Source organism: Haemaphysalis longicornis, unplaced genomic scaffold (assembly GCF_048455015.1).
Source record: "Haemaphysalis longicornis isolate Haplotype H1 unplaced genomic scaffold, Haemaphysalis longicornis Haplotype H1 scaffold_15, whole genome shotgun sequence".
Lineage (NCBI taxonomy): Eukaryota > Metazoa > Arthropoda > Arachnida > Ixodida > Ixodidae > Haemaphysalis > Haemaphysalis longicornis.
The window spans coordinates 3,391,785-3,412,731 of record NW_027526257.1 but is presented as its reverse complement, the minus strand read 5'-3'; positions in this window follow the sequence as shown (position 1 = coordinate 3,412,731).

The following is a 20,947-nucleotide window of genomic DNA, read 5'->3' as shown; positions in this document are numbered from 1 at the left end:
CTCATTCTAAAAGAGCTGTCTGTGGCATTCGAGGTGGTCAACGTCCGCAGCGCCCCAGTCAAGGACCGTACACGTTGCAAATGGTGCGGAACCTAAACCAGGAGGGCCGTGCACAGCTCCTGGACGCGTTGAATACTGTGTAGCAATCCAGAGAACTTCCCGCATAGTGGCGCCATTCCATGGTATGCCCAATTCCTAAACCCGGGAAGAGACCTGACAAAGTGCAGAACCTCCGACCCATTCCGCTTAGGTTCACAATATTTAAGCTGCTACAGCGCATGGTGCTAGTGCGGTTTACCTACATATTAGAGCAACACCCAGGATACTTGCGGCTCACGCAGACTAAGTTTTGACTGGGCCTCTACGCACAATAGCCTTCAAATGCTTCGCCGCACGGTTGGGCGCCATCACGGCCCCACCAAGACTCCAGCCACTGTTGTAGCCGCATATGTGTAGAATGCATTTGACACAGGGTCAACGATACCCGGGTCGTAGAAGTACTTCTTTACTCTGGGGCTGCCCCACGCATCACGAAATTTCTGAAAGGATTCCTAAAAGACCGGACATTGGAGGGTAACACCCACAGCCACCATCCACATACCTTCAACTATGTAGTGGGGGGGGGGGTGCCACAGGGGGTGATCGTGTCTCCTATGCCACTAATATTGTCATGCACGACATCGCTGGTGAGGTCGAGACCACCGAAAACTTGAAACAGAGTATACGGGACCAATATCAGGATCTGGACTGATGGGTAAGGATGGAAAGTTCGGCTAGTTGGTTAGACGATACTGGGTACATTTTACTAGCGCAAAAAACGGACCAGAAGAGTAAGTAAATCACAGGGCAAACGCTAGACATCAACTGAATTTATTACAAAATACACATACACACTATGACAACAGTGAATTTGCCAAAAATTGAGAGAGAAAGGGGCACTCATTTATCAATGCGGGTGCGTGTAATCTTTGCTCCAGGAACCTCACTTCTCCAGTGGACAATGCCACTGCAGGGGTGCTGATACACTCGTCGCCTTCTTGATCAATACGATGACTCGTAGATTTCATGATCGCAATTGGTTCGTGACCTGTTCAGGACCTGTCTTTTTGAGAATGCTGGAGATCATGTGCACCTGCGGCAATGGTCGGCCAAGTGCCCTCCTCCCATAATAAAAGGCGCCAGACACATTGCCGAGGAAAATTATCACTTCCGAAAGGGCGACACCAGTGGTGGTCGCTTCCATCCATCAGCTCTCCCATCGCCCCAAAAGGGTCCGGGTAAATGCGAACTGCCCGTTGTGTTTTCAACCCCCCTGAAGTTGGCGAAAATGAGCCACAAAGTCAAAAGCAAAACGAGAAGACCTGAGTGTTCGAAGAAGCATGCCACGCGCTTTGTGCCATGCAGTACTGGTGTAGTTTATCGCATTCCGCTGGCCTGCCGTTACTGTTACATTAGCCAGACGGGGCGATGCCTGAATGAAAGACTTAGAGAGCATCACTTAGCACTATTGGCCATAATGGGACGAGGGCACTGGGCCGACCATTGTTGCAGGTGGTATGCTCTCCAGCATTCGAAAAAACACAGACCCTGCACAAGTCACGCACCCGACGCAAACATGACATCTGAGAGCCATACCGTATCGCTCAAGATGGCGACGAGTGCAAAAGCACCCCCTCCGTGGCCTTGTACACTAAAGTAGAGAGCTTCCTTGAGCAAGGATTAACTCGAACACATATTCATGGACAAGTGCCCCTTTTCTCTCTATCTTTTTTGACGCGGGCGCCATTGCCATAGTGTGAATGTGCATTTTCTTATAAATTTAGTTGATGTCTAGCATTCGTCCTGTGATTTACATATTCTTGTGGTCCGTTTTTCGCGCCAGTAAAATGTACCCATTACGGGCTGATGGCTCGACCGACGTCAAGATGGGCACTGCAATGGTTCAGCATGAACTGGACGCCATTGAAGGGGAGGCTCACGGCTACAGGTATGCGAGCCTCTTCAGAGAAAACCCAGTAAGTTGTTCTAGGTTGTGGGGAGCAGACTAGGAAGGCCATCAAGCTCAGGTTAGGCAGTGGCCGCCTCGAGCTGGCTGCTTCCCGTTGGATCCGGATCCTAGGGGTCCCACTGCATGAACAGGGCCGAGCCGACGAGTCGGTGCGACAGCTCAAGGTTACGTGGTGGCAGTAGCTATATATCAACCGAACGTTAATCGACCAGATTCCTCTAAATCTGGTCGATTAACGCCCGTCCATCACTTCGAGTTGTTGAACAATTCGCGTTCGCGCTACTAACGACTAGCCTCCTGGTGAGCTCAATTGGTAGAGCGACTGCTCCGGTTACGCAGTGGTCCCGGGTTCGAATCCTGGACTAGGAAGAACTTTTCTTCAATTGTGAAGTTTCTGAGCAAGCTGTATAGCTGTCCTTTGTAGCCGTATGGCTGCATTTACGTGGATGTCAAACTTTCCTTCATATCCGAACGTTGGGCAACCGCTTCGGCGGTTCAGCGACGCAGGCGATACGTACGATGACCCAGGCGCTGCTTACATCGAAGGCATGCTACGGGGAGTCTGTTTCGAGCTCACACAAGCGAGACATGCGCAACAAGAACCTCTGCAGCGCTAGTGCCTGGGAGCTATCACGGGTCTGCCCAGGAACACCAGAACCGAGGAGCTCTGCGAGTTTGCGAAGCTTCCTCCGCAGCGCCACATAATTGAAGGGAACGGAACGAATCAAGCTATCACCAATGCTTGCACACATACCCGGCGGCTCATCAAGGACGCGGCGAGAGGCGAGTCGCCGATATTGCACGGCCGATTCCAATCCCCCTTTGGAGGATGAGCTTGGCCACAAGAGAGAGGACCGCGCCGCCAGTGCGGCCCGAGCCGACGTTCGAGAAGGTGCCATATTCGTGGATGCCGCCGTCGATGCAACCACCGCCCGCGTTACCGTTGCTTGTGCAGATGGGCCAGCGCGGCGAACAGGACGTTTCAGTTTACACAACGCCCAGCACAACGCAACACGAGCTAGAGGCGGTACTGCTGGCGGCGAACCACATCGAAGATCGGTACCAGGCGGACGTGCACCGGGGCCGGATGTTTACCATATATACTGACAGTAGAGAGGCGGTGGCAAGACTCGGTCGCACACCAGTCACCTGATGCAAAAGCCACCTCATCAAGACGATTGCGAAAGACTTCGCCCAACGAAATACATTACTGTGCCGGTGAACTGCGTGCCAGAACACACAGGTGGCGTCGGGAATGAGTCCACCCACGTGTGGGCGAGCGATAAAGCAAGTATCCGCTCCCACCCATCGCACCCTATTCCCCGAGCACATGACCCACACCCTGAGGACGACAGAGCCGCTGCTAAGCAAGAGAGCAGGGCTGAGCTCCACGCCGCTACACCCCGTGACCCCCAGCCACTGCCAGGAGGGCGTCCCACGGTGTCCAACTCCTGGTACACAGAACACCAGCAGGGACTGCTCGTATTTAGGTCGTGGTCGCACGGTGGTGGCCTTACGTTCCCCCACGCTCAAGATACCTGAGAGCACAACCCGAGAATTCCCGGGAGAAAACCATTGTGACCTTCTATTCATGTCACGCGCTAACGAGTCCAACGATGCAGCACATGCTGTGGGAGTGCTCGGGGCTCGCGGAGGAGAGAAGAGCCCATCTTCCGCCGTAAATGAAGACCCGCCAGGAGTGGCCATCGCCCCTCGGGGCCAGGCTCACCCAAAACAGTCTGTTATGTCCCTGTGGACTTTCGCTAGTACCACCGCGATACACAAGAGAACGTAGACGATGTCGCCTCCTTTACTGCCTTCCTCGACCTCGCCATTCCTGCCTAGACCCTGAGCCCTGCCTTATTAATAAACAATTACAATAATAAAAATAACAATACCTAAGAATTGTTTTGTGTAATAAAAAGCAGTTGCTATTCTGCGCTTTGCGATATTTATGCTTCACTGCCACATCTTCTCTTAGCGCTGGCCCAAGAATCATTTAGCAAAACAGCAACGGCTGTACTAAAGTAATCACCATGTTTCGCTACCCGGGGCTCGAGCTGTCAGAGTTGGTACATAGACATAGGGCGCCTCCATTGATGGCCTCAATACCACCAACGTTAAGACTCTAGGTGCTTTAAATAAAGTCCAAGTAGACGGAATCATCGACCTGCATAAAAAAACTTGAATCGACGCCCTGGAACACACAGGGGCCATCCCTTTGCGGAACCTCTCATGAAAGTAAGTGATGCCAGGCTGATGTTAAACGCAGCATCACGATTTCAATAATAAAAGTACAGAACATTGCCGCGCACCTCCTCAGTCTGCTCCAAAAGTCTAAAGGCGATAGTCTTCTGCTGGTGTGCTACAGAAATTAGTTTCTTCCTTTTCTCGCCCAGTTATCACACTTTCTATCTTGCTCGCTCCACTTACAAAAACATTGTGAAGGTTTCTGCAGTTCATGCAATTTAACGGGTTCCACTGCTCCCGGCTTCGAAATATGGAACATTTTGCGACTGTTGTACTCCTTGGAGTGCGTCAGCAAGGCCTAGTGAAAATTCAGGGCTGGTCAATTTTTTTTTTACTTTTCTTTGTGTAAACAGCTTTGACACTAGTGAGCCGTGCCATTAGTGCTAGTTAAGAACGATCACGGCTGTATAGTTCTTGGGCATTGCCTCTGAAAAAATGGCGCGCTTAACTCCGCTGTTTACTTATAGTAATAGCTTACCATTCTCATCCGGAGGTTAAAAGCTGCTCAAAAATTTCACGCCAACACAACCAGCGTGTTTTGAAAATGTAGGTATCTCTGAAATAAAGATCTTATAAAAAAAAACTCGCTCTTGTTTAGGGCGGCCCACTTCTGGTATGAAAAAAAAAGATCTTCCGGTTGTACATCTGGTATTACCATGAAATACGCATTGATCATGCCTTCTCAGCTACGTATGAACAAATGAACTCCTAATTTCATACGTACAAGACCTGATGAAGTTAATCGGTTGGGTTTACCGGCGGACGGACAAGTGAGCGTTGTTAACCATATGTGATGTAAATGTCTTTCAGCTTAGGTGGCGCTAGACAGCCAATGCCATTAGCTCTGGGCACGAGAACCCACCGAGTATTAGAAGAACCATACGATTTATTTATCATTATTAAACTCCTTGCGAGTGACTATGACTATAGGGACTGACTTGGTTCGTGCGATTTATTGATCTTTACGACGTGCACCTAGCTGCCTTTGGAAGCACTTCTGCATGTCATTGAGCACTTTTGGTAGTCTGGTGAAAACCTTGTACTGATAGCTTCACAGTCGTCTTTTTGGTCATATTGTTAGGTTATGCAGTATAAAAGCAACCGGCCAAATACAAGGTGAAGCCTTACAGTTTCATGCAATAACAACTAGAGGGGGAAATGGCGTTTGTGTCAACGGGAACATGGCGGCGGCGCTTACGCTTCAAACGAAATGATGGGTAGTTCTGGAGCCGGATTGCGTACGACCAAAACGGACCTATGGCTGCACAAATTGTGTTTTTTGACAAAAAACGTCTTATTGCCCGGTGCTCTGTTTACAATTACATGGCGAACAAGAAAATTAGAAAACAATTTTTTCCCGAAATAAAACGGCACGTTTAAAAAAATAGACGCAGAGTCGAGGAGGTTTGTGAAGCAGGTTTGCCATTTCCCTGTAGCTACAGTAGGACGCGGACTTCATTAAAAATTATTTCGAAGAGTTTTCGCGCTAGTAGTTTGTCATACAAAGTTATGTGTTCATAAATTATTCTTGCCTTAATTTGACATTCTTCAAGCTGCGTTCCTATCAGCCGCGGGTACTGCAGGTCTGGGCCGTAGGAGCCGGCGTTTGCATGAAAGGTGTGGCTGTTCCAAGCAATTCTAAACCGTCGTCAGCTTCGAAAATACATTGTTCTGTCGAATGAGCAGCGCTGCAGCTCCTACTTCGCAGACAACTTCGCTGCACATAGCGCCGTCATTAGTGTTTTTGTGCTCGCTTTTCGGCAATGAATTGAAAACCCATCCCATTCGCAACTCTGCGTTATAAAACGTGTTTACTCAGGGCGCCGTCAGTCCATGTCCGGCATTGAGTTCAAGAAGAAACGCCATCGCCATGGAGCGCCAATCCAAATCTAAAACTACCCATCATCCCCATTGAGGCGAATGATCGCAGCGCCAGATTCCTCTCCAGATGTTATTGTATAAAACTCTATGGTCGCCACGCGATAAATAGCGCACGTTTTGCATCCCACAAAGTATTTTGTGCTCCTTGAAGCTGCAAGTGTGCGTTTCGACGTATTTCGGGTAGAATGCCGGAGCCATCAATAAATGTCTCCAGCATTAACTGTACTGCACTGAAAAAAAAAACTACACCATCGTAATTAACTTTTCTTTGAAAGTCTCGCTAACGTCTGTATAAAACTGCAGGGGACAATTTTAGTGAAGGCGTTTCGCTACATTTCATTTTTTTTTCATTTTGATTATAACTTCACCTGCTATCGCTAAGTCATTGACTAAAACTAAATGCCTCACCACGCAGGCAAGAAGGACTTCAGTAGCTGATGGTGCTTTTACCGTGTTTTGTTTCCGTTAAGCACATAGTATTTAAAATCCCATGAAAATGAGGTTGCGAAGAACCTTAGGATAATTTGTACGCGTCCACCGCAGCGCTGTTCTCTACTAACCTGGCGCACTCTTGACTATCCACGCATGGGCTTTGTTTTTTATGGGTTTAAAATTTCAAGCGGGGAAATTCTGCATATTTTTAAACTCAAAAGAATATTGTGCGTTTAATTAAGACACGCTAAAAGTTACACGCCCGGCCACTAATCTGCCTGCTGCAGGACACTTCCCCCTTCATAGAAATGGAAGCCATCTCCACTCTAACCGTGCGCGGAAAAAAAAGTGCTTGGGAAATACAATACAGATTGGGAGACTAAAAGAAGGCGCAGTGCTAAGCACTTAAATCACTCGATGCCTTACTAAATTTGTGACACTGACTCTGGTTTCAAAGCACCCCGTCTTTTTCGGTAAAACGCCCGCGTTCAGACCCTAGCACGCAGTCTGCTGCAAGAATGAAAAACAACCGGCGTGGACTCTATAAACACTTAAAAGCAGTTACCCCTCTAATGGTAGCCGCCGGTAGACTTATGCTCGTTTTTCATGAGGCAAATTTGCCTGCAAAAATAACTTCTGCACCACAACTCGTTCGGCAAAATGATCTAAAAGCGTTGCTGCTCCAAATAGTGAGATATTTATAATGGTCAAACTATTCCTGGGAAACCTCTCGTCATTTCGCAGGAAAGTAGGACGTTTTGACACAGATGGCGCTCCAATGGTGACTTTGCATTTTAATTTGCGCAATGTACAAGCGGCGTTAATTTATAAATGACAGACATATAATCTGAAGAAAGTGGGAAAGCAATAATGAGTCCTCTCCAAACAATAGCAAGATAATTAGACTCGGTTAATCATTTCAAATAAGTCACATGCCCACCCAAACTGAAGTGTTTTGCAGAGTCTGCCCAGCTTTAGCAAACATTTAGGCATCCGGGAGTTCCATAGTCACTGCGTCCTTCAAAGTGGGGCATCAACTTTAGACTGTAACTCGAAAACAAATATTATGCTATACATGTGTACTTAGAGGTGCTGGGTAAATCTATAAAAACACCCGCTGGGATCAAAAAATTGTGAATTAGAAAAACACCAAGTCGTGCAGCCCATGTTACGCTTGAGGGCATGTGCGTTAGTGCGCTGCAAAAACATACGAATGGCATCTTGATTTCGAAATTGTGTTGATTTGACGACGTGAACTGCAAAGTATGGGTTGCCCAATCGAGTCATAAAGGCCCCTGCCCTGGGTAAAGAAGGGCCAGAGTTTGATATTCCTTTAGGTTCTATTGCTTCCGAAGGAGAGGGGTTTCATTCATTATTGCCTAATTCTGAGGAAAGGCTCTGTAGTGCTTGCGGCATTGTAACGTTAGATGCGGAGGTATTGTATCTGGGCTGTTTTTAAATTTCATTCCACAACAGCTACCCAAAAATACATGTTCAAACACGGTAGTAGCCAAGATTAACCTAGCGTCGAAAACTTTTAAGCCTACTGTCGAATCTTATACAAGCATACTTGAACGCGTGCCTTTTTCGCGAGGACAAGTGGCGTTCACTCGATAGCCCTTTCTTGTGAGCAAAGGTTACAAATTCACACAAGAAACACGACAGATGGGCGCAGTACATTGTTTTACAGTAAGACAGACGTAAGGCGCATTGCAACAAGAGACAATTTGAGAATTTTACGTACTGCTCATTGTTAGCACGTATGCGCCGCATACTGTGACATGCTTTTGGGACTTTCCTGTACCCCGCCTTACCGCAGAAAAATCACTGTTACTACGTATAGCAAGAGCGTATCCTCGTATACCCTGCGATTAGCTGTCGTGCCCTGAAATAGGCAACCTTAATTTATGTGACAAGTTGAGTCTGCTCATCTTCGGGAATTTTCAACACTGCCGCTAATCTAGAGAGACTTGCGAAACCAGTGTATGAATTAGTACATCGTGTATCACGTAGTAGCAGGATCGGGGACCCATCCTGCAACATAACTCTGCAGCAAAAATGAGGCATTGCTACGTGGTGCCTGCTTATGCCTTAGCTCGATGAAAGCGCATCAGTAAAGTGATATTTGGGATTAATATTCCACTATGGTTTGATTTCTTTTTTATATTGTTCCTAGTGATGGATACTCGGAGGCTGAGCAGGGAAAAATATCTCCAGTGTGTTTTTATTTATTTATTTTATGTATTTTGAGAGAGATCAAACCAAGGCGACATCTGTGGAAAAGCACAGCTCATCAAAAACTAAAAAAATATCAGGTGCGCTATGGATAACCATAGCTGTTATCAGTGGTAAACAGACTTCCATTGTCGAAAGACGCGTTTATTATAAAAGCAGAAACCCACAGAGAAAACCATATAGAGTATCAACTCATATTGCGTCCTGTAAAATAAATGCAAAGTATTGATCACTATACCTGACTTCCTCAGATGATTCTACTGCCACTAGCAACGTACGGCCAACAATCCGGAGGTGAATATCGTCAGGATTCGTCGCGGGGTCATCATAATCATCTCGTGCGTCTGAAAGCAGAAGATTACAAAACATTCCCATTACTCGTAGATAAATAGCGTTTATTGCGCTGTGTTTAGCGAGAATATTGAGCACTGTGAATTACGAATATATTACCATGCCTTTCCGTCTTGTTAATAAACACCGGGGCACCCGAAGTAGCAGCGCTAAATTCAAGACCGGCATCCGACAAGTCTGCAAAAAGAGACTAGGATTGCATTTTACCGCCTGTCATTTATACCCGCCATGGCAACTGTTTAGCAAATACCCGAGCTTATTTGTACAAATTTCATAAAAACAGGTAGAAGTCTATGGATGTTGCACGATGGAGGTGGCTACCTGGAGGTAGACGTTAAATTGTTAGTATTTAGCGCGCACAACTGAACAGGCTGACAACCGGTGCACTGCATTTTCGCGCTACGAAAAAATCAGACCAAGTTGGCACAGCACACTGATTGCTCTCAAATGGGGTTGTATGCGTCCATGTGTGATCAAGGCGTCTCTAAAAATATCCTCACGTGCGCAAGTCCCCGCTTTTGCGGTCGTCATGAAGTGCTTCTGCTCACTGACTCGAGACAATCTGTTTTGATACAGCCCCTACTGGCCCGCTCACTAGAAAGATAAAATCGAAGAGCCATCACTGGTCAGTTAGGAACGCGCGAGCATCGCCCTTTATTGTTGTTCAACAGTTTCGCCCTACCGTCACCGTTAAGCACATAATACTGTATTCTTCTGACGTGTATTCAGCCCTCCAATAGCCTCACACTTCATTTAAAAATCTGCAGATATGCATCAGTGGTGAAAGCGGGATTAGACGCGAAAACACATGCTCGAATGCACCCCCGCCACCGCAGCTTTGCCCCGAGCAACGTCGTCTGTATTCCGGATGACGCGTTGGACCACGAGCACCATTATTGCACTTTTTCCTCGAAACAGACGCCATTCTCCTTGTGAAGTCACGCCTAAATGAATGTAATAAAGCGGGATTTGGTTTTATCTTGTTTATATTGTTCGAGGTCAGAAAAACCTCACTCACCTGCATATCGCTGACACAATACGTTAGCGATGAGCTCAGTAAGGCGGTTCGTATAGGTCGTATTTGGTCCATACACAATTGCTCCGACTTTTGGCCGGTGGCCTGGCCGCCCGGCATTCGTATCACCTCCGGTATTAAACTTAATGAACCCGAAGACAATAACTACTACAAGCAATTCCGTGCCGGCGGCGAGGTAGTGACGTCTCAACGTTTGCATGTACAGCGTTCGCCAAAGCACGGCCGCCACGCTCCTAAAACCCATGGCAGCCGGAAAACTGATCTGTGTGCTTGACGACTGTAGAACCGCCCGCCGAAACGCCTCCCTGCAAAGAAATTACAGAAAAAAAATTAGAAATAACTTTGATAATGTATGATCCGAAACGCAGCAAAGTACGGTGTTCAAGTGGTAGTGATACATTAAAGGTATGACAACCACTTCACAACTGGTACCTTTATAAGTCGTATAAATACCTTGCTTTTGAAGACGCAATAGCCCTACAAAAATGGCCACAGTTGTATTAACAACGGATCTGTTGCAGATGGTCGTATAGTGGGGCCCGCAAAGCGCAATGCGTTCAAAATACCAAGCAAATGCCGAGCGCTCGCGAGCGCGGGTGTCGCGGCAACACCGACGACCGTCACAGTCTCGCGGAGCTTTGCAAAAAAAAAAAAAAAAAAACTGGCGAAACCCTGATAAGCGCCTAGCGTTGCCTGGCAACCAACAACGACACAGCTGGGGCAACACATACTAATGGCGTATTCGGCTGGGCGCTTACGAGTGCTCTGGAGTGCTCTGAAAAGATGCCGCGTCTTCGGTGGTAGAATTCGAGTGCTCTAACTACCTTCGGTTGGTTCTTTCACTGATTCTGATTGCGGGTTTTACGCGCCGACGCAACGCAGGCGATGAGGCGCGCCGTAGTGGAGGGCTCCGGATTAATTTTGACCACCTGGGGATCTTTATCGTGCGCCGAAATCTCGTACACACGGGCGTTTTTGCTTTTCGCCCCCATCAGAAAAGCGGCCGCCGCGGCCGGGAATCAAACCCGCGACCTCGGGCTCACCAGCGCAACGCCTTAGCCACTGAGCCACCACGGCGGGTCTGGTTCTTTCACAGCGTCAGCCTGCGACTGGGAGCGGTCCCGACGGCTGCGACTTTGAAGTGAGAGCGCGGCGCGATCTGGCCGGGAGGGAGGGTCACGTGAAACAATACGCCGCGGCTTGGCTATTTAAAGGGACACTGAAGTAAATTTGTCAAGCTCCCGTTTATGCTTGCACTGCGTAGACTGACTCAAATTATCACACTTTTCATCGTTTATACGGTTGACAAGTCGGTAATTATTTTACAAAGCACGAAAGAAGAAAAACTACCATGCGCGGTTTGCGAGGGCCGCACCAACTAAAGGTTGTGATGACGGGAGGAGACACACCGTGATTGGACGATGTCCAAGGTTAGCATTTAAACAACTAAGGTATAAGCTTCGGCGTGTTGGTATAGCATTCTCGGAACAGCGCAAAGGGACGAGGACGCGGCGTAGGCGGGACACAACGTGTCGTCCTCGTCTCTTTGCCCTTTCCTGAGAATTCAAACAAACAAAAAAAAAAGTTTCGGTTTCGGTTCTGTAAGACAACAAGCTTGACAATCCACGGCATCGTTGGATGGGCATTCTCGATATCTCAGTAATCGTCGTACCGCCCTTCTGCCATGGTGTCGGCTGTAAAATGCATAAGATAAGCCTCCCAGAATGGCTTCGAATTGTAGCAATCACTAGCCGAAGCCTACGCAGTGGATGAACGCCCTCCGCGTACCCGCGGACGCTCAAATGCCATGAGCTTTTCCGCCATATTTGGAGCTTGCCTCACTCATGCCTTTATCGTAAAAAGCGTGTTCGCACCGGGCCAAGGTTTTGTTGATTCTGGGCTGCGCCCACTGCGCGCTAGCCGACGGTGTTTTTGGCAACAGTACGGCTACGAGAACTCGCTAGCGCGTCAGTGTCAGCCTGCGCGCGTTCTGTGAACTACTTCGTGGAGCAGTAAACGTTACGGCTAAAAAAAAAAGGTGAACTCAGAAAAGAAAACATCGCCCGCAAACGAACAACACAACTTATAAAAAAAAAAGAATGTACCCCCCGGGGACTCCAACTCAGAACTTACCCAGCGCAAAAAAGTGCTTCCTGCACCCTAGTTTTACGCCATACGGTATAAGTATCTGTTGGTTTTATTTCCTTAGTACCTATATTGACTTCGTTGACTTTTCTCCCGCCTTCAAGTGTCCTCCGATTTTCCTACTGGCGTACCAGTCAGCGAAGCGTCGCATGTGCGCTTGTGCAGCGCTTGTGTGAAGCGACCTTGACTTGGAGCCAGAAACAGTGTACAAACTAACAAAGTAAAGAAAGGCACATTCTATTATTCACAAACGTCTCCTGGCTTCGTTTAAACTGAGCAAACGAATTGCGCCGACCCGTCGATGGCCGGCGGACGAAACGCTGCGCCGACTGACTCTGTCGCAAGGTCGGCGAGCCGTGCAGTAGCGCAGCCAATTGCCAGCTCCTCTCCTCCTGACCTTACACAAAACGCCACAGAAAATTGGCGACGGTGCAGAGAGGAAGACCGCATTTTCGAATTGATTTTTGTACTACATAAATTCGCCTAAACGCGATCAGAGTGGTCGAAACAGGGCCAAGGGACTCCGCACTACAATTTGCGCTCCTAATCCCGCAATGTTTACAAATCACTTCAGTGTCCCTTCAACTGATCGGCGCCATTCGTCGGTGCAGCACAGGAATGTTTACCCTCTGGCTTCCCGCGATGGCTGCACGGTGGCGCTACAGGCGCGCTGCTCTGAGGTCGCCGATGCATTCGGTTGGTACCCAGCCTCTCGCTCTCTGATTGCGAGCCGCCTTGGCATCTGGCGGCTCCGAGTCTGAGGACCGGAGCGGCGAACCGAATACGCCATAAATGTTACCTGGAGGCCACTCCACGAACGCACGCATGCGTGGTGCAGGCACGCATTGTAGCTGCGCTCGAGCGGTCGCCAAGTACTACCGCGCATGTGACGCTTGGAATGGCTAACACGACGATATCTATACATATGACAATGACTACAACTAGCACAATGCAAAGCTACGACGGAACATAAAAATAAACGACTTAAAACTTTTACGAATACAAGGTGTGTGTCCTTCAGTGCTAACGTAGAAAAAAATCCTGCAGCTTCGCTATGTTTCAAGCCTTGCGTCACTTAGTGCAAGCATCGCGAGTTTTTTTTCCGCAGTGCTTAAGTGTTCATTTTTTGCTTGAAGAATCGGGAATGCCATGCATAGCACTTGGTACATTTTTGGTGGATTTTTTTGTAACTGCTACACAAACACTGTTTAATGAAGGTGCGTGCATAAGCGTGCAGGTGAACCAAACCGCCGCGCACCCCAGCAGACGAACCGGCAGTCCACCGGACACGCTGATTTACCGCAGGATCATCGCCGATAGCGTTAACCGCCACCCCCCCCCCCCCCTTTATTTTATCGGCTGTTGTCGAAATTGCTTGTCACCAAGTGTACTAGTTTAAGCTTTGACGTCAAATTCATACGACCATCGATCGCTCAACTTGCGAGTGGCAGAACCCCGTAACCATCCCAGCGCTTTTGTCGTTCCTTTAAACGTATTTAACGCTGCAAAGCTTTTTTTCCGTAGCGCCAGGTGATCGCCGGAAGAGATTCGGACGCGTCGGGGATGGGCTGGAGACCATGTCACAAAAAAAATCGGAAGTATCGAGATCATGTTAATTCGGTCGACACGGGAGCCTATACGTCCGCAGCAGCTTTGTACTACCCGCAATCCGGTTGCCCAGCGCTTTCTGGGCAGCGCAGTAACCGTATGGGAAAACTGCTTAGGCAGCCTTTGAACCAACAAACGTACCAAAAAACCGAAAAAAATAGTTACAAATTACGGAAGAGACGTGAGCTAAGTGGGGAAAATAATCACGTGTTTTCCCTCTGGCATTACTTACGGGTGCGCCTAAATTGATATTTCCTTTGTTCTTTACCCAAATATGAACGCTGTGCAGCAGGAAGGTTGCGGAAAATTTTAAGTGTTGTTGAAACAGTCAATTGGGTATATCGCCGCACCTCACGAGTAAAACGTTGATGACTGGAGACATCGACGATTCGCTTCCTTTAACACTAAGGACTCAAACCGTTGGCGTACCGGTGGTGGCACTCGGAAAAATATGTATTGTACCAAATCTCTATTGCGTATATCATTAGAGGGCTTACATGGGACGTGAAGGGCGTAGGCGCTTGAATCCTAGTGACATATCCTGAACCTACTTACAAATGTTTTATTTAATTTCAATAAAATTCCTCTCTCTCTCTACTTACAAATGTGGTTGTAATGCTGGGATATTAACCTTTAAGACAACCTTGGGGTATCTACAGAGGCAACCTTTCGACACGGGTTTTTTGCATGGTGTACTGTAGTACCTTGTTTAGTTTCCTTTTGCTCTAATATATCCATTAACACCTATGTTCGGTGGAAAACTGATTTCTGTCAGGGTTCGGTCTGCGTCATTTGGCTTTCGCGTAGCAGCTCTTGGTGTTTTAACTAAAGCAGTAACGCTTAAATTAATTCTGAAACCCCTACAACAGTACCCCCTTTCATTGCGTCGTTCCTACTTCTTTTCTAATAGACGAAGCCAATGTTTGAGATTAGGGCCCTCCACACCAAATTTCTGAATTTTTTTCCGGAGAGGACGTTGACGCGTGCGTGCAAAACACAGGAAAAATGGTGGAAATGTGTTACGTCACGGCGCATGTTTCAAGTAATGTTGAGAAAACAGTAGAAAACACACTCCACAAATGGGCTTGGCAATGTTGACCCTCACACTTAACCAGCACTCATAGTAAAAATATTCCCAGAAATTCTCTTCCACCAGGTTTAAACAACGGCTTCCGACGCACGGTACTGCAGTTAGCTGGAGACCAATAACTCGATTGAGTGATGAATTAAGGAAATGCGGGTACAAAGAATACTCTCGAGCACCGGAGGACAGAAGGGGTCACATTTAAATGGAAAAGGTCTGCCTTTTCCAGTGGCCTTCACAAAAATAATGATGATGATAATAAGCCAACGTAATTGCTAAATTGTACCGAGAAACACCGAGGCTGTAACGCACGTATTCCCTCTTGTGGTCTTCCATTTCTACGTTGTGGCCGTTGTCATGATTAAGGGGTCAAAGATGACGTGTCATAGTAGAGCCAGAGGCCTACGAAGAGGAAGACGAAGAGAATGCAAATTTCCCGCGAAGAGGGTGTACGAATGACGAGGTGACGCGATGGAGGCACGTGGAGAAATAACCAATGTGGTGATGACCCGTGTGGCGGACACGGGCACAGCGAATGCGACAGTTCCGCTAAGGGCGGGCAAAGGCTATTTCTTCGCGGGGCACAGGCCGGAGGAGGGAAACAGATCAGAAGAACGCCACAGCAGAAAGGTCAGGTGGCACGAGTCCGAGGAACCAGCCGGGGTACGAGGCCACGCCATCGAATAGAGTCACTTCAGCCTGGGCCGGAGTGGACCGCCGTGGAATCGGCTCCCACTTCCGCGTCGTACCACCAACCTGCGCTTTGGTGGCCCCAGGGGCGGCGGTCGGCCGCCTGGGTACAGCGAGCACGCTCCGTCAACTAACGCCTTGGCGGTCCCCATACAGCGACGCTCCCGGACCTCCCCGGTGCTACCTGCTTCCACGGCGACGGCCACGAGGCCAGGGGTTGCTTCCTGCTACGAGGGCTACCACGAGGGGTAGCTGAAGTCGCTCCACCGGGTGACTACCACGCACAACTACATCGGTACCCCCCCCCCTCCCCCCACCACCGGCACCGCGGCATCAGACAACTACGACTACCAGCGTGTCACGGTCACGGTAAGGGTACGACACGTCAGCGCCGGAGGCAGCGGTAGGCCTGTCCACTAAAGATTCGGTATTATAATGACCATGGTTCTTAGGATCGTTAACATGGACGTTGTATACACTGGAACTAGGACGGTTTGCTTTATTAGGGACTTCATTTTAGCGACTTCTGGTTGGGTTTGTTTGTTAGGAATTAGTATTTAGGAATTTCTTTGGTTGAGTGCTTTGTTTGCTTTGTTGGTTATTTTGCTTAGGGGCTGTAGTTGTGTATAATAAATGTGTGCTGTGATGAACCTGCCAACGATTCTCCCGTGTCCATTCTTCTGAGCTGGTCGAGACGTGCCACAAGACGTGACAGCCGTTCAATCCTACTCTTCGCTTCACTGAGCCTTGCTCGTCATGCATTATGCAAAAAGAACTTCATGGCATTTGCTCTGGTAACTCCTCGTCCGTTCATTGATATTTTAACCTTATTAAAATATACAAATTATATTACTACTAACGTTAGAAAGGGGGCGCTACCGCATTTCGCTAATCCCTACCTACTAAAGCTTTTTTCCCATCACTTCTTTCCCATTGCTGTTTTTTTTATTTCTGTCTAGCCTACCACTGCCGCTCGATTAACCTACTCTACCTCCTCCCCTCTACCCCGGTACTCAGTTCATATCGTTATCTAATCTTCTTGTACCTCAACCCTCCCCATCGAAACCCTGGATTTGTCCATCGAACTTCATATCCCTCTAATGATATTCTTATCTGACACTCCCCTCAACTTCCGATTTGATCCGTCTAACATATAGCTCCAGACCTCTTCACCATCTCCCTCCTTCCAAACCATTATCCGGCACTCCTCCCCTCTCACATCTTAACTTCTCTCCAGACAGAGACGCCATTGGTGCACACCTGAGTAAGAGGCTGTTCAGTAGAAACGTTTGCGTCCGCTGTGTTGTTCAATGTCAGTATCGTGCTGCAAATGGGCGTGTGGTTCTATACACCTGCTTTGCTTAGCGGCAATGTATGGCAACAGGGTTGTTCACATGACTTGTAGGAAAGTGGCTTGGTAAACGCTCAGCGGTGGCTTCCTACATTTATTCAGTGTGCGTAAGGCCCGGCCGAAACTTGGAGAGTTGCGTGGACAAGCTGCCGTCCAGGCCCACCTTTGTGGTTTGAACTGTTGCCGCGCGAACTGCTGACGCGGCCAGGCACCGCTGATGAGAATTGTGAATGTATGCGGATGATTATAGTGGCGTTAAATGCTGATAATGGTGGTGCCACCACTACGGACTCAATCGCGAGGAGATCCACGAGTAATACGTAGAGTAGACATTTACTGACACGGCGATTAACGCGGGGCACAGCGGTCGTGTTTGTTTCGCCAAACAAGAATTATCTGATTTTATAATCACCCTAATACGTACTCACGCCAAAACCTCCTCATATCGGTAAATAACGTGATCTAAACGTGCCCCAATGCATCAGAGCAAACATTGCATGCCGGACCGCGCATACGAAATAAAACAGCCTTCAACGTCCACTAAGCACCTACCACACGGTCAAGAGCTCGGGTGTGGTGCCACGGGAGAAGTGGCCAAAAGGCAAGCCTTGCACACTTGAACAGCTGAAGCAAACGTGAGCGCTCCAAGATTGTCAAAATCCCATCACCTAATCGGGAGCGAAGGATCCTCCGGAAGAGGACAAAAAAAGAACCCTACCGCCTGACTCCACCCCCCTACACACACACACAACATGACTGATAAAACTCAGTGGTGGTTCAGCCGATGCTCCGACGGGGCTCTGCCACAGAACTTCGCATCATGCTTGAAAGAACAAGCCAGAAGCGGTTGCAGCTGTCTCAGCGGTTGCAGGGGTACCGCCATTATAAGTACGGGCAGTATGATGTTGTCTGCAGTAATTAGAAAATGCCGAAACAATTCCTACCAAGAAAACACGCTTGACGACTCTCGCCGCATCCCTAAACCCAGGTGCTCCAAAGCAATATCATTTGAATTGCTTCACAAATTAAGCCGACCAGATGAAGGCGCTCTCACTAAGATAAACAAAATAAAATGTAGAAATTAACAAAATTGTAATAACAGCTACATAGATCAAAATAAAGACAATATACTGATCGAAAGTAAAGCTCTAGGGCCATTGTGACCATTGTGAATGAAATGCAGCATTTTGTAGTCCGCATCCATCTATGCATTCCAACTGAACTTCAACAACACTGACACGTAAGCAACACACCCAATAGGTGTTAAGATCTCCCAGTCGCACTGTTGAAGGCCTGAGGCACTAGTCGTGATTGATGCGCTACTTTTTGTGGCATGCCCTGCAGTAATTACCTCACAAAGGCATTATCCTGTTCGTATCCTCCCTAAACGCTTGTTCTGCAAAAATGCTCCACGATTGTGAGGCTTGTAACTCACGAGTGGTCATGCCCATGGCTACCGGTTGTTACGGTCGCTTATTAATATTACGAATTCTCCTTTAACTTAAGACTTAGGTTGCGTCAGGTCACTGTCTCTCCGAATCACTTCACGAAGTTGAAATGACGGCAATTTCACGTAAACAGGGCACTATGACTCAAGGCCTACAAATTATATCTGATTTTATATCTCAACGGATCTCGCATGATTTCGGTTATTGGTACGCAGCAACGTCTCGCATCGTTACGCTGAAAATGTGTCCTCCGGAAACTTAAATTAAGCGCAATAAAAAGTATACTCTCTTAATAGATTTCACGACGCACTGCAGTGGCTCAGTAGCTAAGCCGTTGTGGTGCTGACCCCGAGCGCGCGGTTTCGATTCCCTTCAGCCGCGGCTGCTTTTGTCATATAGGCTAAAAGCGAAAACACTCGTGGGTTGGAGATATCGTCGCAAGGTAAAGATCCCTATGTGGTCAGACGTAACCCGTAGCCCTTCACCACGGCGCGCCTCATCACTCCTGTAGCATTGACCCGAAAACCCTCATAATCGATCAATCAACAATTGATTTCAAGGCGGCAGAAATAACTCACGTTCAACGTCGTCGACCGAAAGAAAAACGAAATGAGAGCATTATTTTCCACCGTGTTTTCCGTGGATCAGGGCACAGACGTCTTCTTCTTCTACCGTCTCCATCAAAAAAGAAGGACGATGAGTTCAAATCTATTCCTTCAATATGTATGGAATTACAATAATGAAATCAAGTTGGTATACGAATTTGATATCATAAATAGAAAATAAAGATTGAAAAAACATTCCAACAATATTCCTGATCGCCATAAACAAATTCCTGCAAAACCTGTTACGCCTAACAGGGACAGAAGAAGTGCGGCTGAGAAGGAGAGATAGAGAGAGAGAGAGAGAGAGAGAGAGAATTTTTTTCATGACGGAACTGTAGAAGGCAGGGCGTGCGAGGGAGAAAGTCACCGGGCTCTTCCCCTCTGATGGCAAACCATTGGCCCGTGGTACCTAGCGGCATCTTCCACGAGGTGGACGAGTTTAAAATAAGGTTCAGTTTTCCATATTCAAAATACTAATTACATGAAGTCCCAAAAACTCGAACTACATGGCAAGAGACACACTAGGTAAAATCGGAACTGCAAATTTTCAATAATTTCAAAACATTCAAATTCCTAAATTTAAATGTTGAATCTACAAATTCTAAATCCTTAAGTCCTATAGAGGCACTCTACGCGGAAACCAATCCACGTATAACAATTTCGCTGCCTAAAAATAATATAACATTCATTTCAGGGTCTTTTTTTTACGAAATGACCAATGTCAATAAACCGAAATTAAGTCAGACAAATCTGCGGTGCGAGGAAAAAGTCGGCATTTTTCCCCACTGCCAGAGTTGCCTCGTTGGCAGTATACAACACCTCCCACCACCTACTAGAAGCCCATCGTATTATTCAGTTAAGCCGCCTCTCCACCACTTACACCGGTCGGAACATCCTTCACCTCTTACGAATCGGCATCCCGGTAATGGTAGAAAGCGAAGCTTTGTTGCCTGGAGACATCCGCGAATGCCTCCACATACGTCCCCTGCCGCGCAACATGCACCAAGTGCACCACGCAGAGCACAGGTGCCAGCGCGCCCGTGCGCTTACAGATAAATACCCCATCTCCCCCACCACCGTGTATGTGGACGCCGCGGAGTACCGGCACGCGAACGGCTTCTCTCTGGCAGTAGTTACCCACCCCAACTCTCCCCCAGTCACCTCCTCACCGTACGGACATCTTCCCACGCAACTGCGGAGGAGGCGGCGATAGCCCTAGCTCTGATCACCTGGCCACAACCACTCATTATAATCACTGATTCGAAGACGGCCGTTCGAAACTTCATTCGCGAAAGCATTGCGGCTACCGCACTCAAAATTGTCCACTAAAATCCCCATACCTAACCACTAGACATCGTCTGGACCCCGGCCCACACTGGGGTGGGAGGCAACGAGGCGGCCCAGAAAGCAGCACGGGAACTTACCAGTCGTTCTGGGCTCGCTCCTGGTCCCCACCACGGTGCTCGATCGGCCTGCGATTGACTTTTCTCGTACCAAGAAATCACGGAGCATTACCGCCTCTCCCGCCGCCGCTGTCCCCCTGCCCACACATCCGTCACCAACGCTCAGGAACGCCTATGGTGACTCCTTCAGACCAATTCCCTCGCCAGTCGTTCCCTCCTCCACAAGATCAATCCCTCTGAGTTCCCTTCACACAGCTGTCCCATGTGTGACTCTCTGGACACACTAACCCACGCCATGTGGGCCTGTCCTCTTAACCCACTGCCCCCCCCTCCCTCTCCAGCGTCGAGCAGTGGGAGGACGCGCTGGGCAGCTCGCAACCGGCGGTGCAACTACTCCTCGTTGACAGAACCGCCACCGTC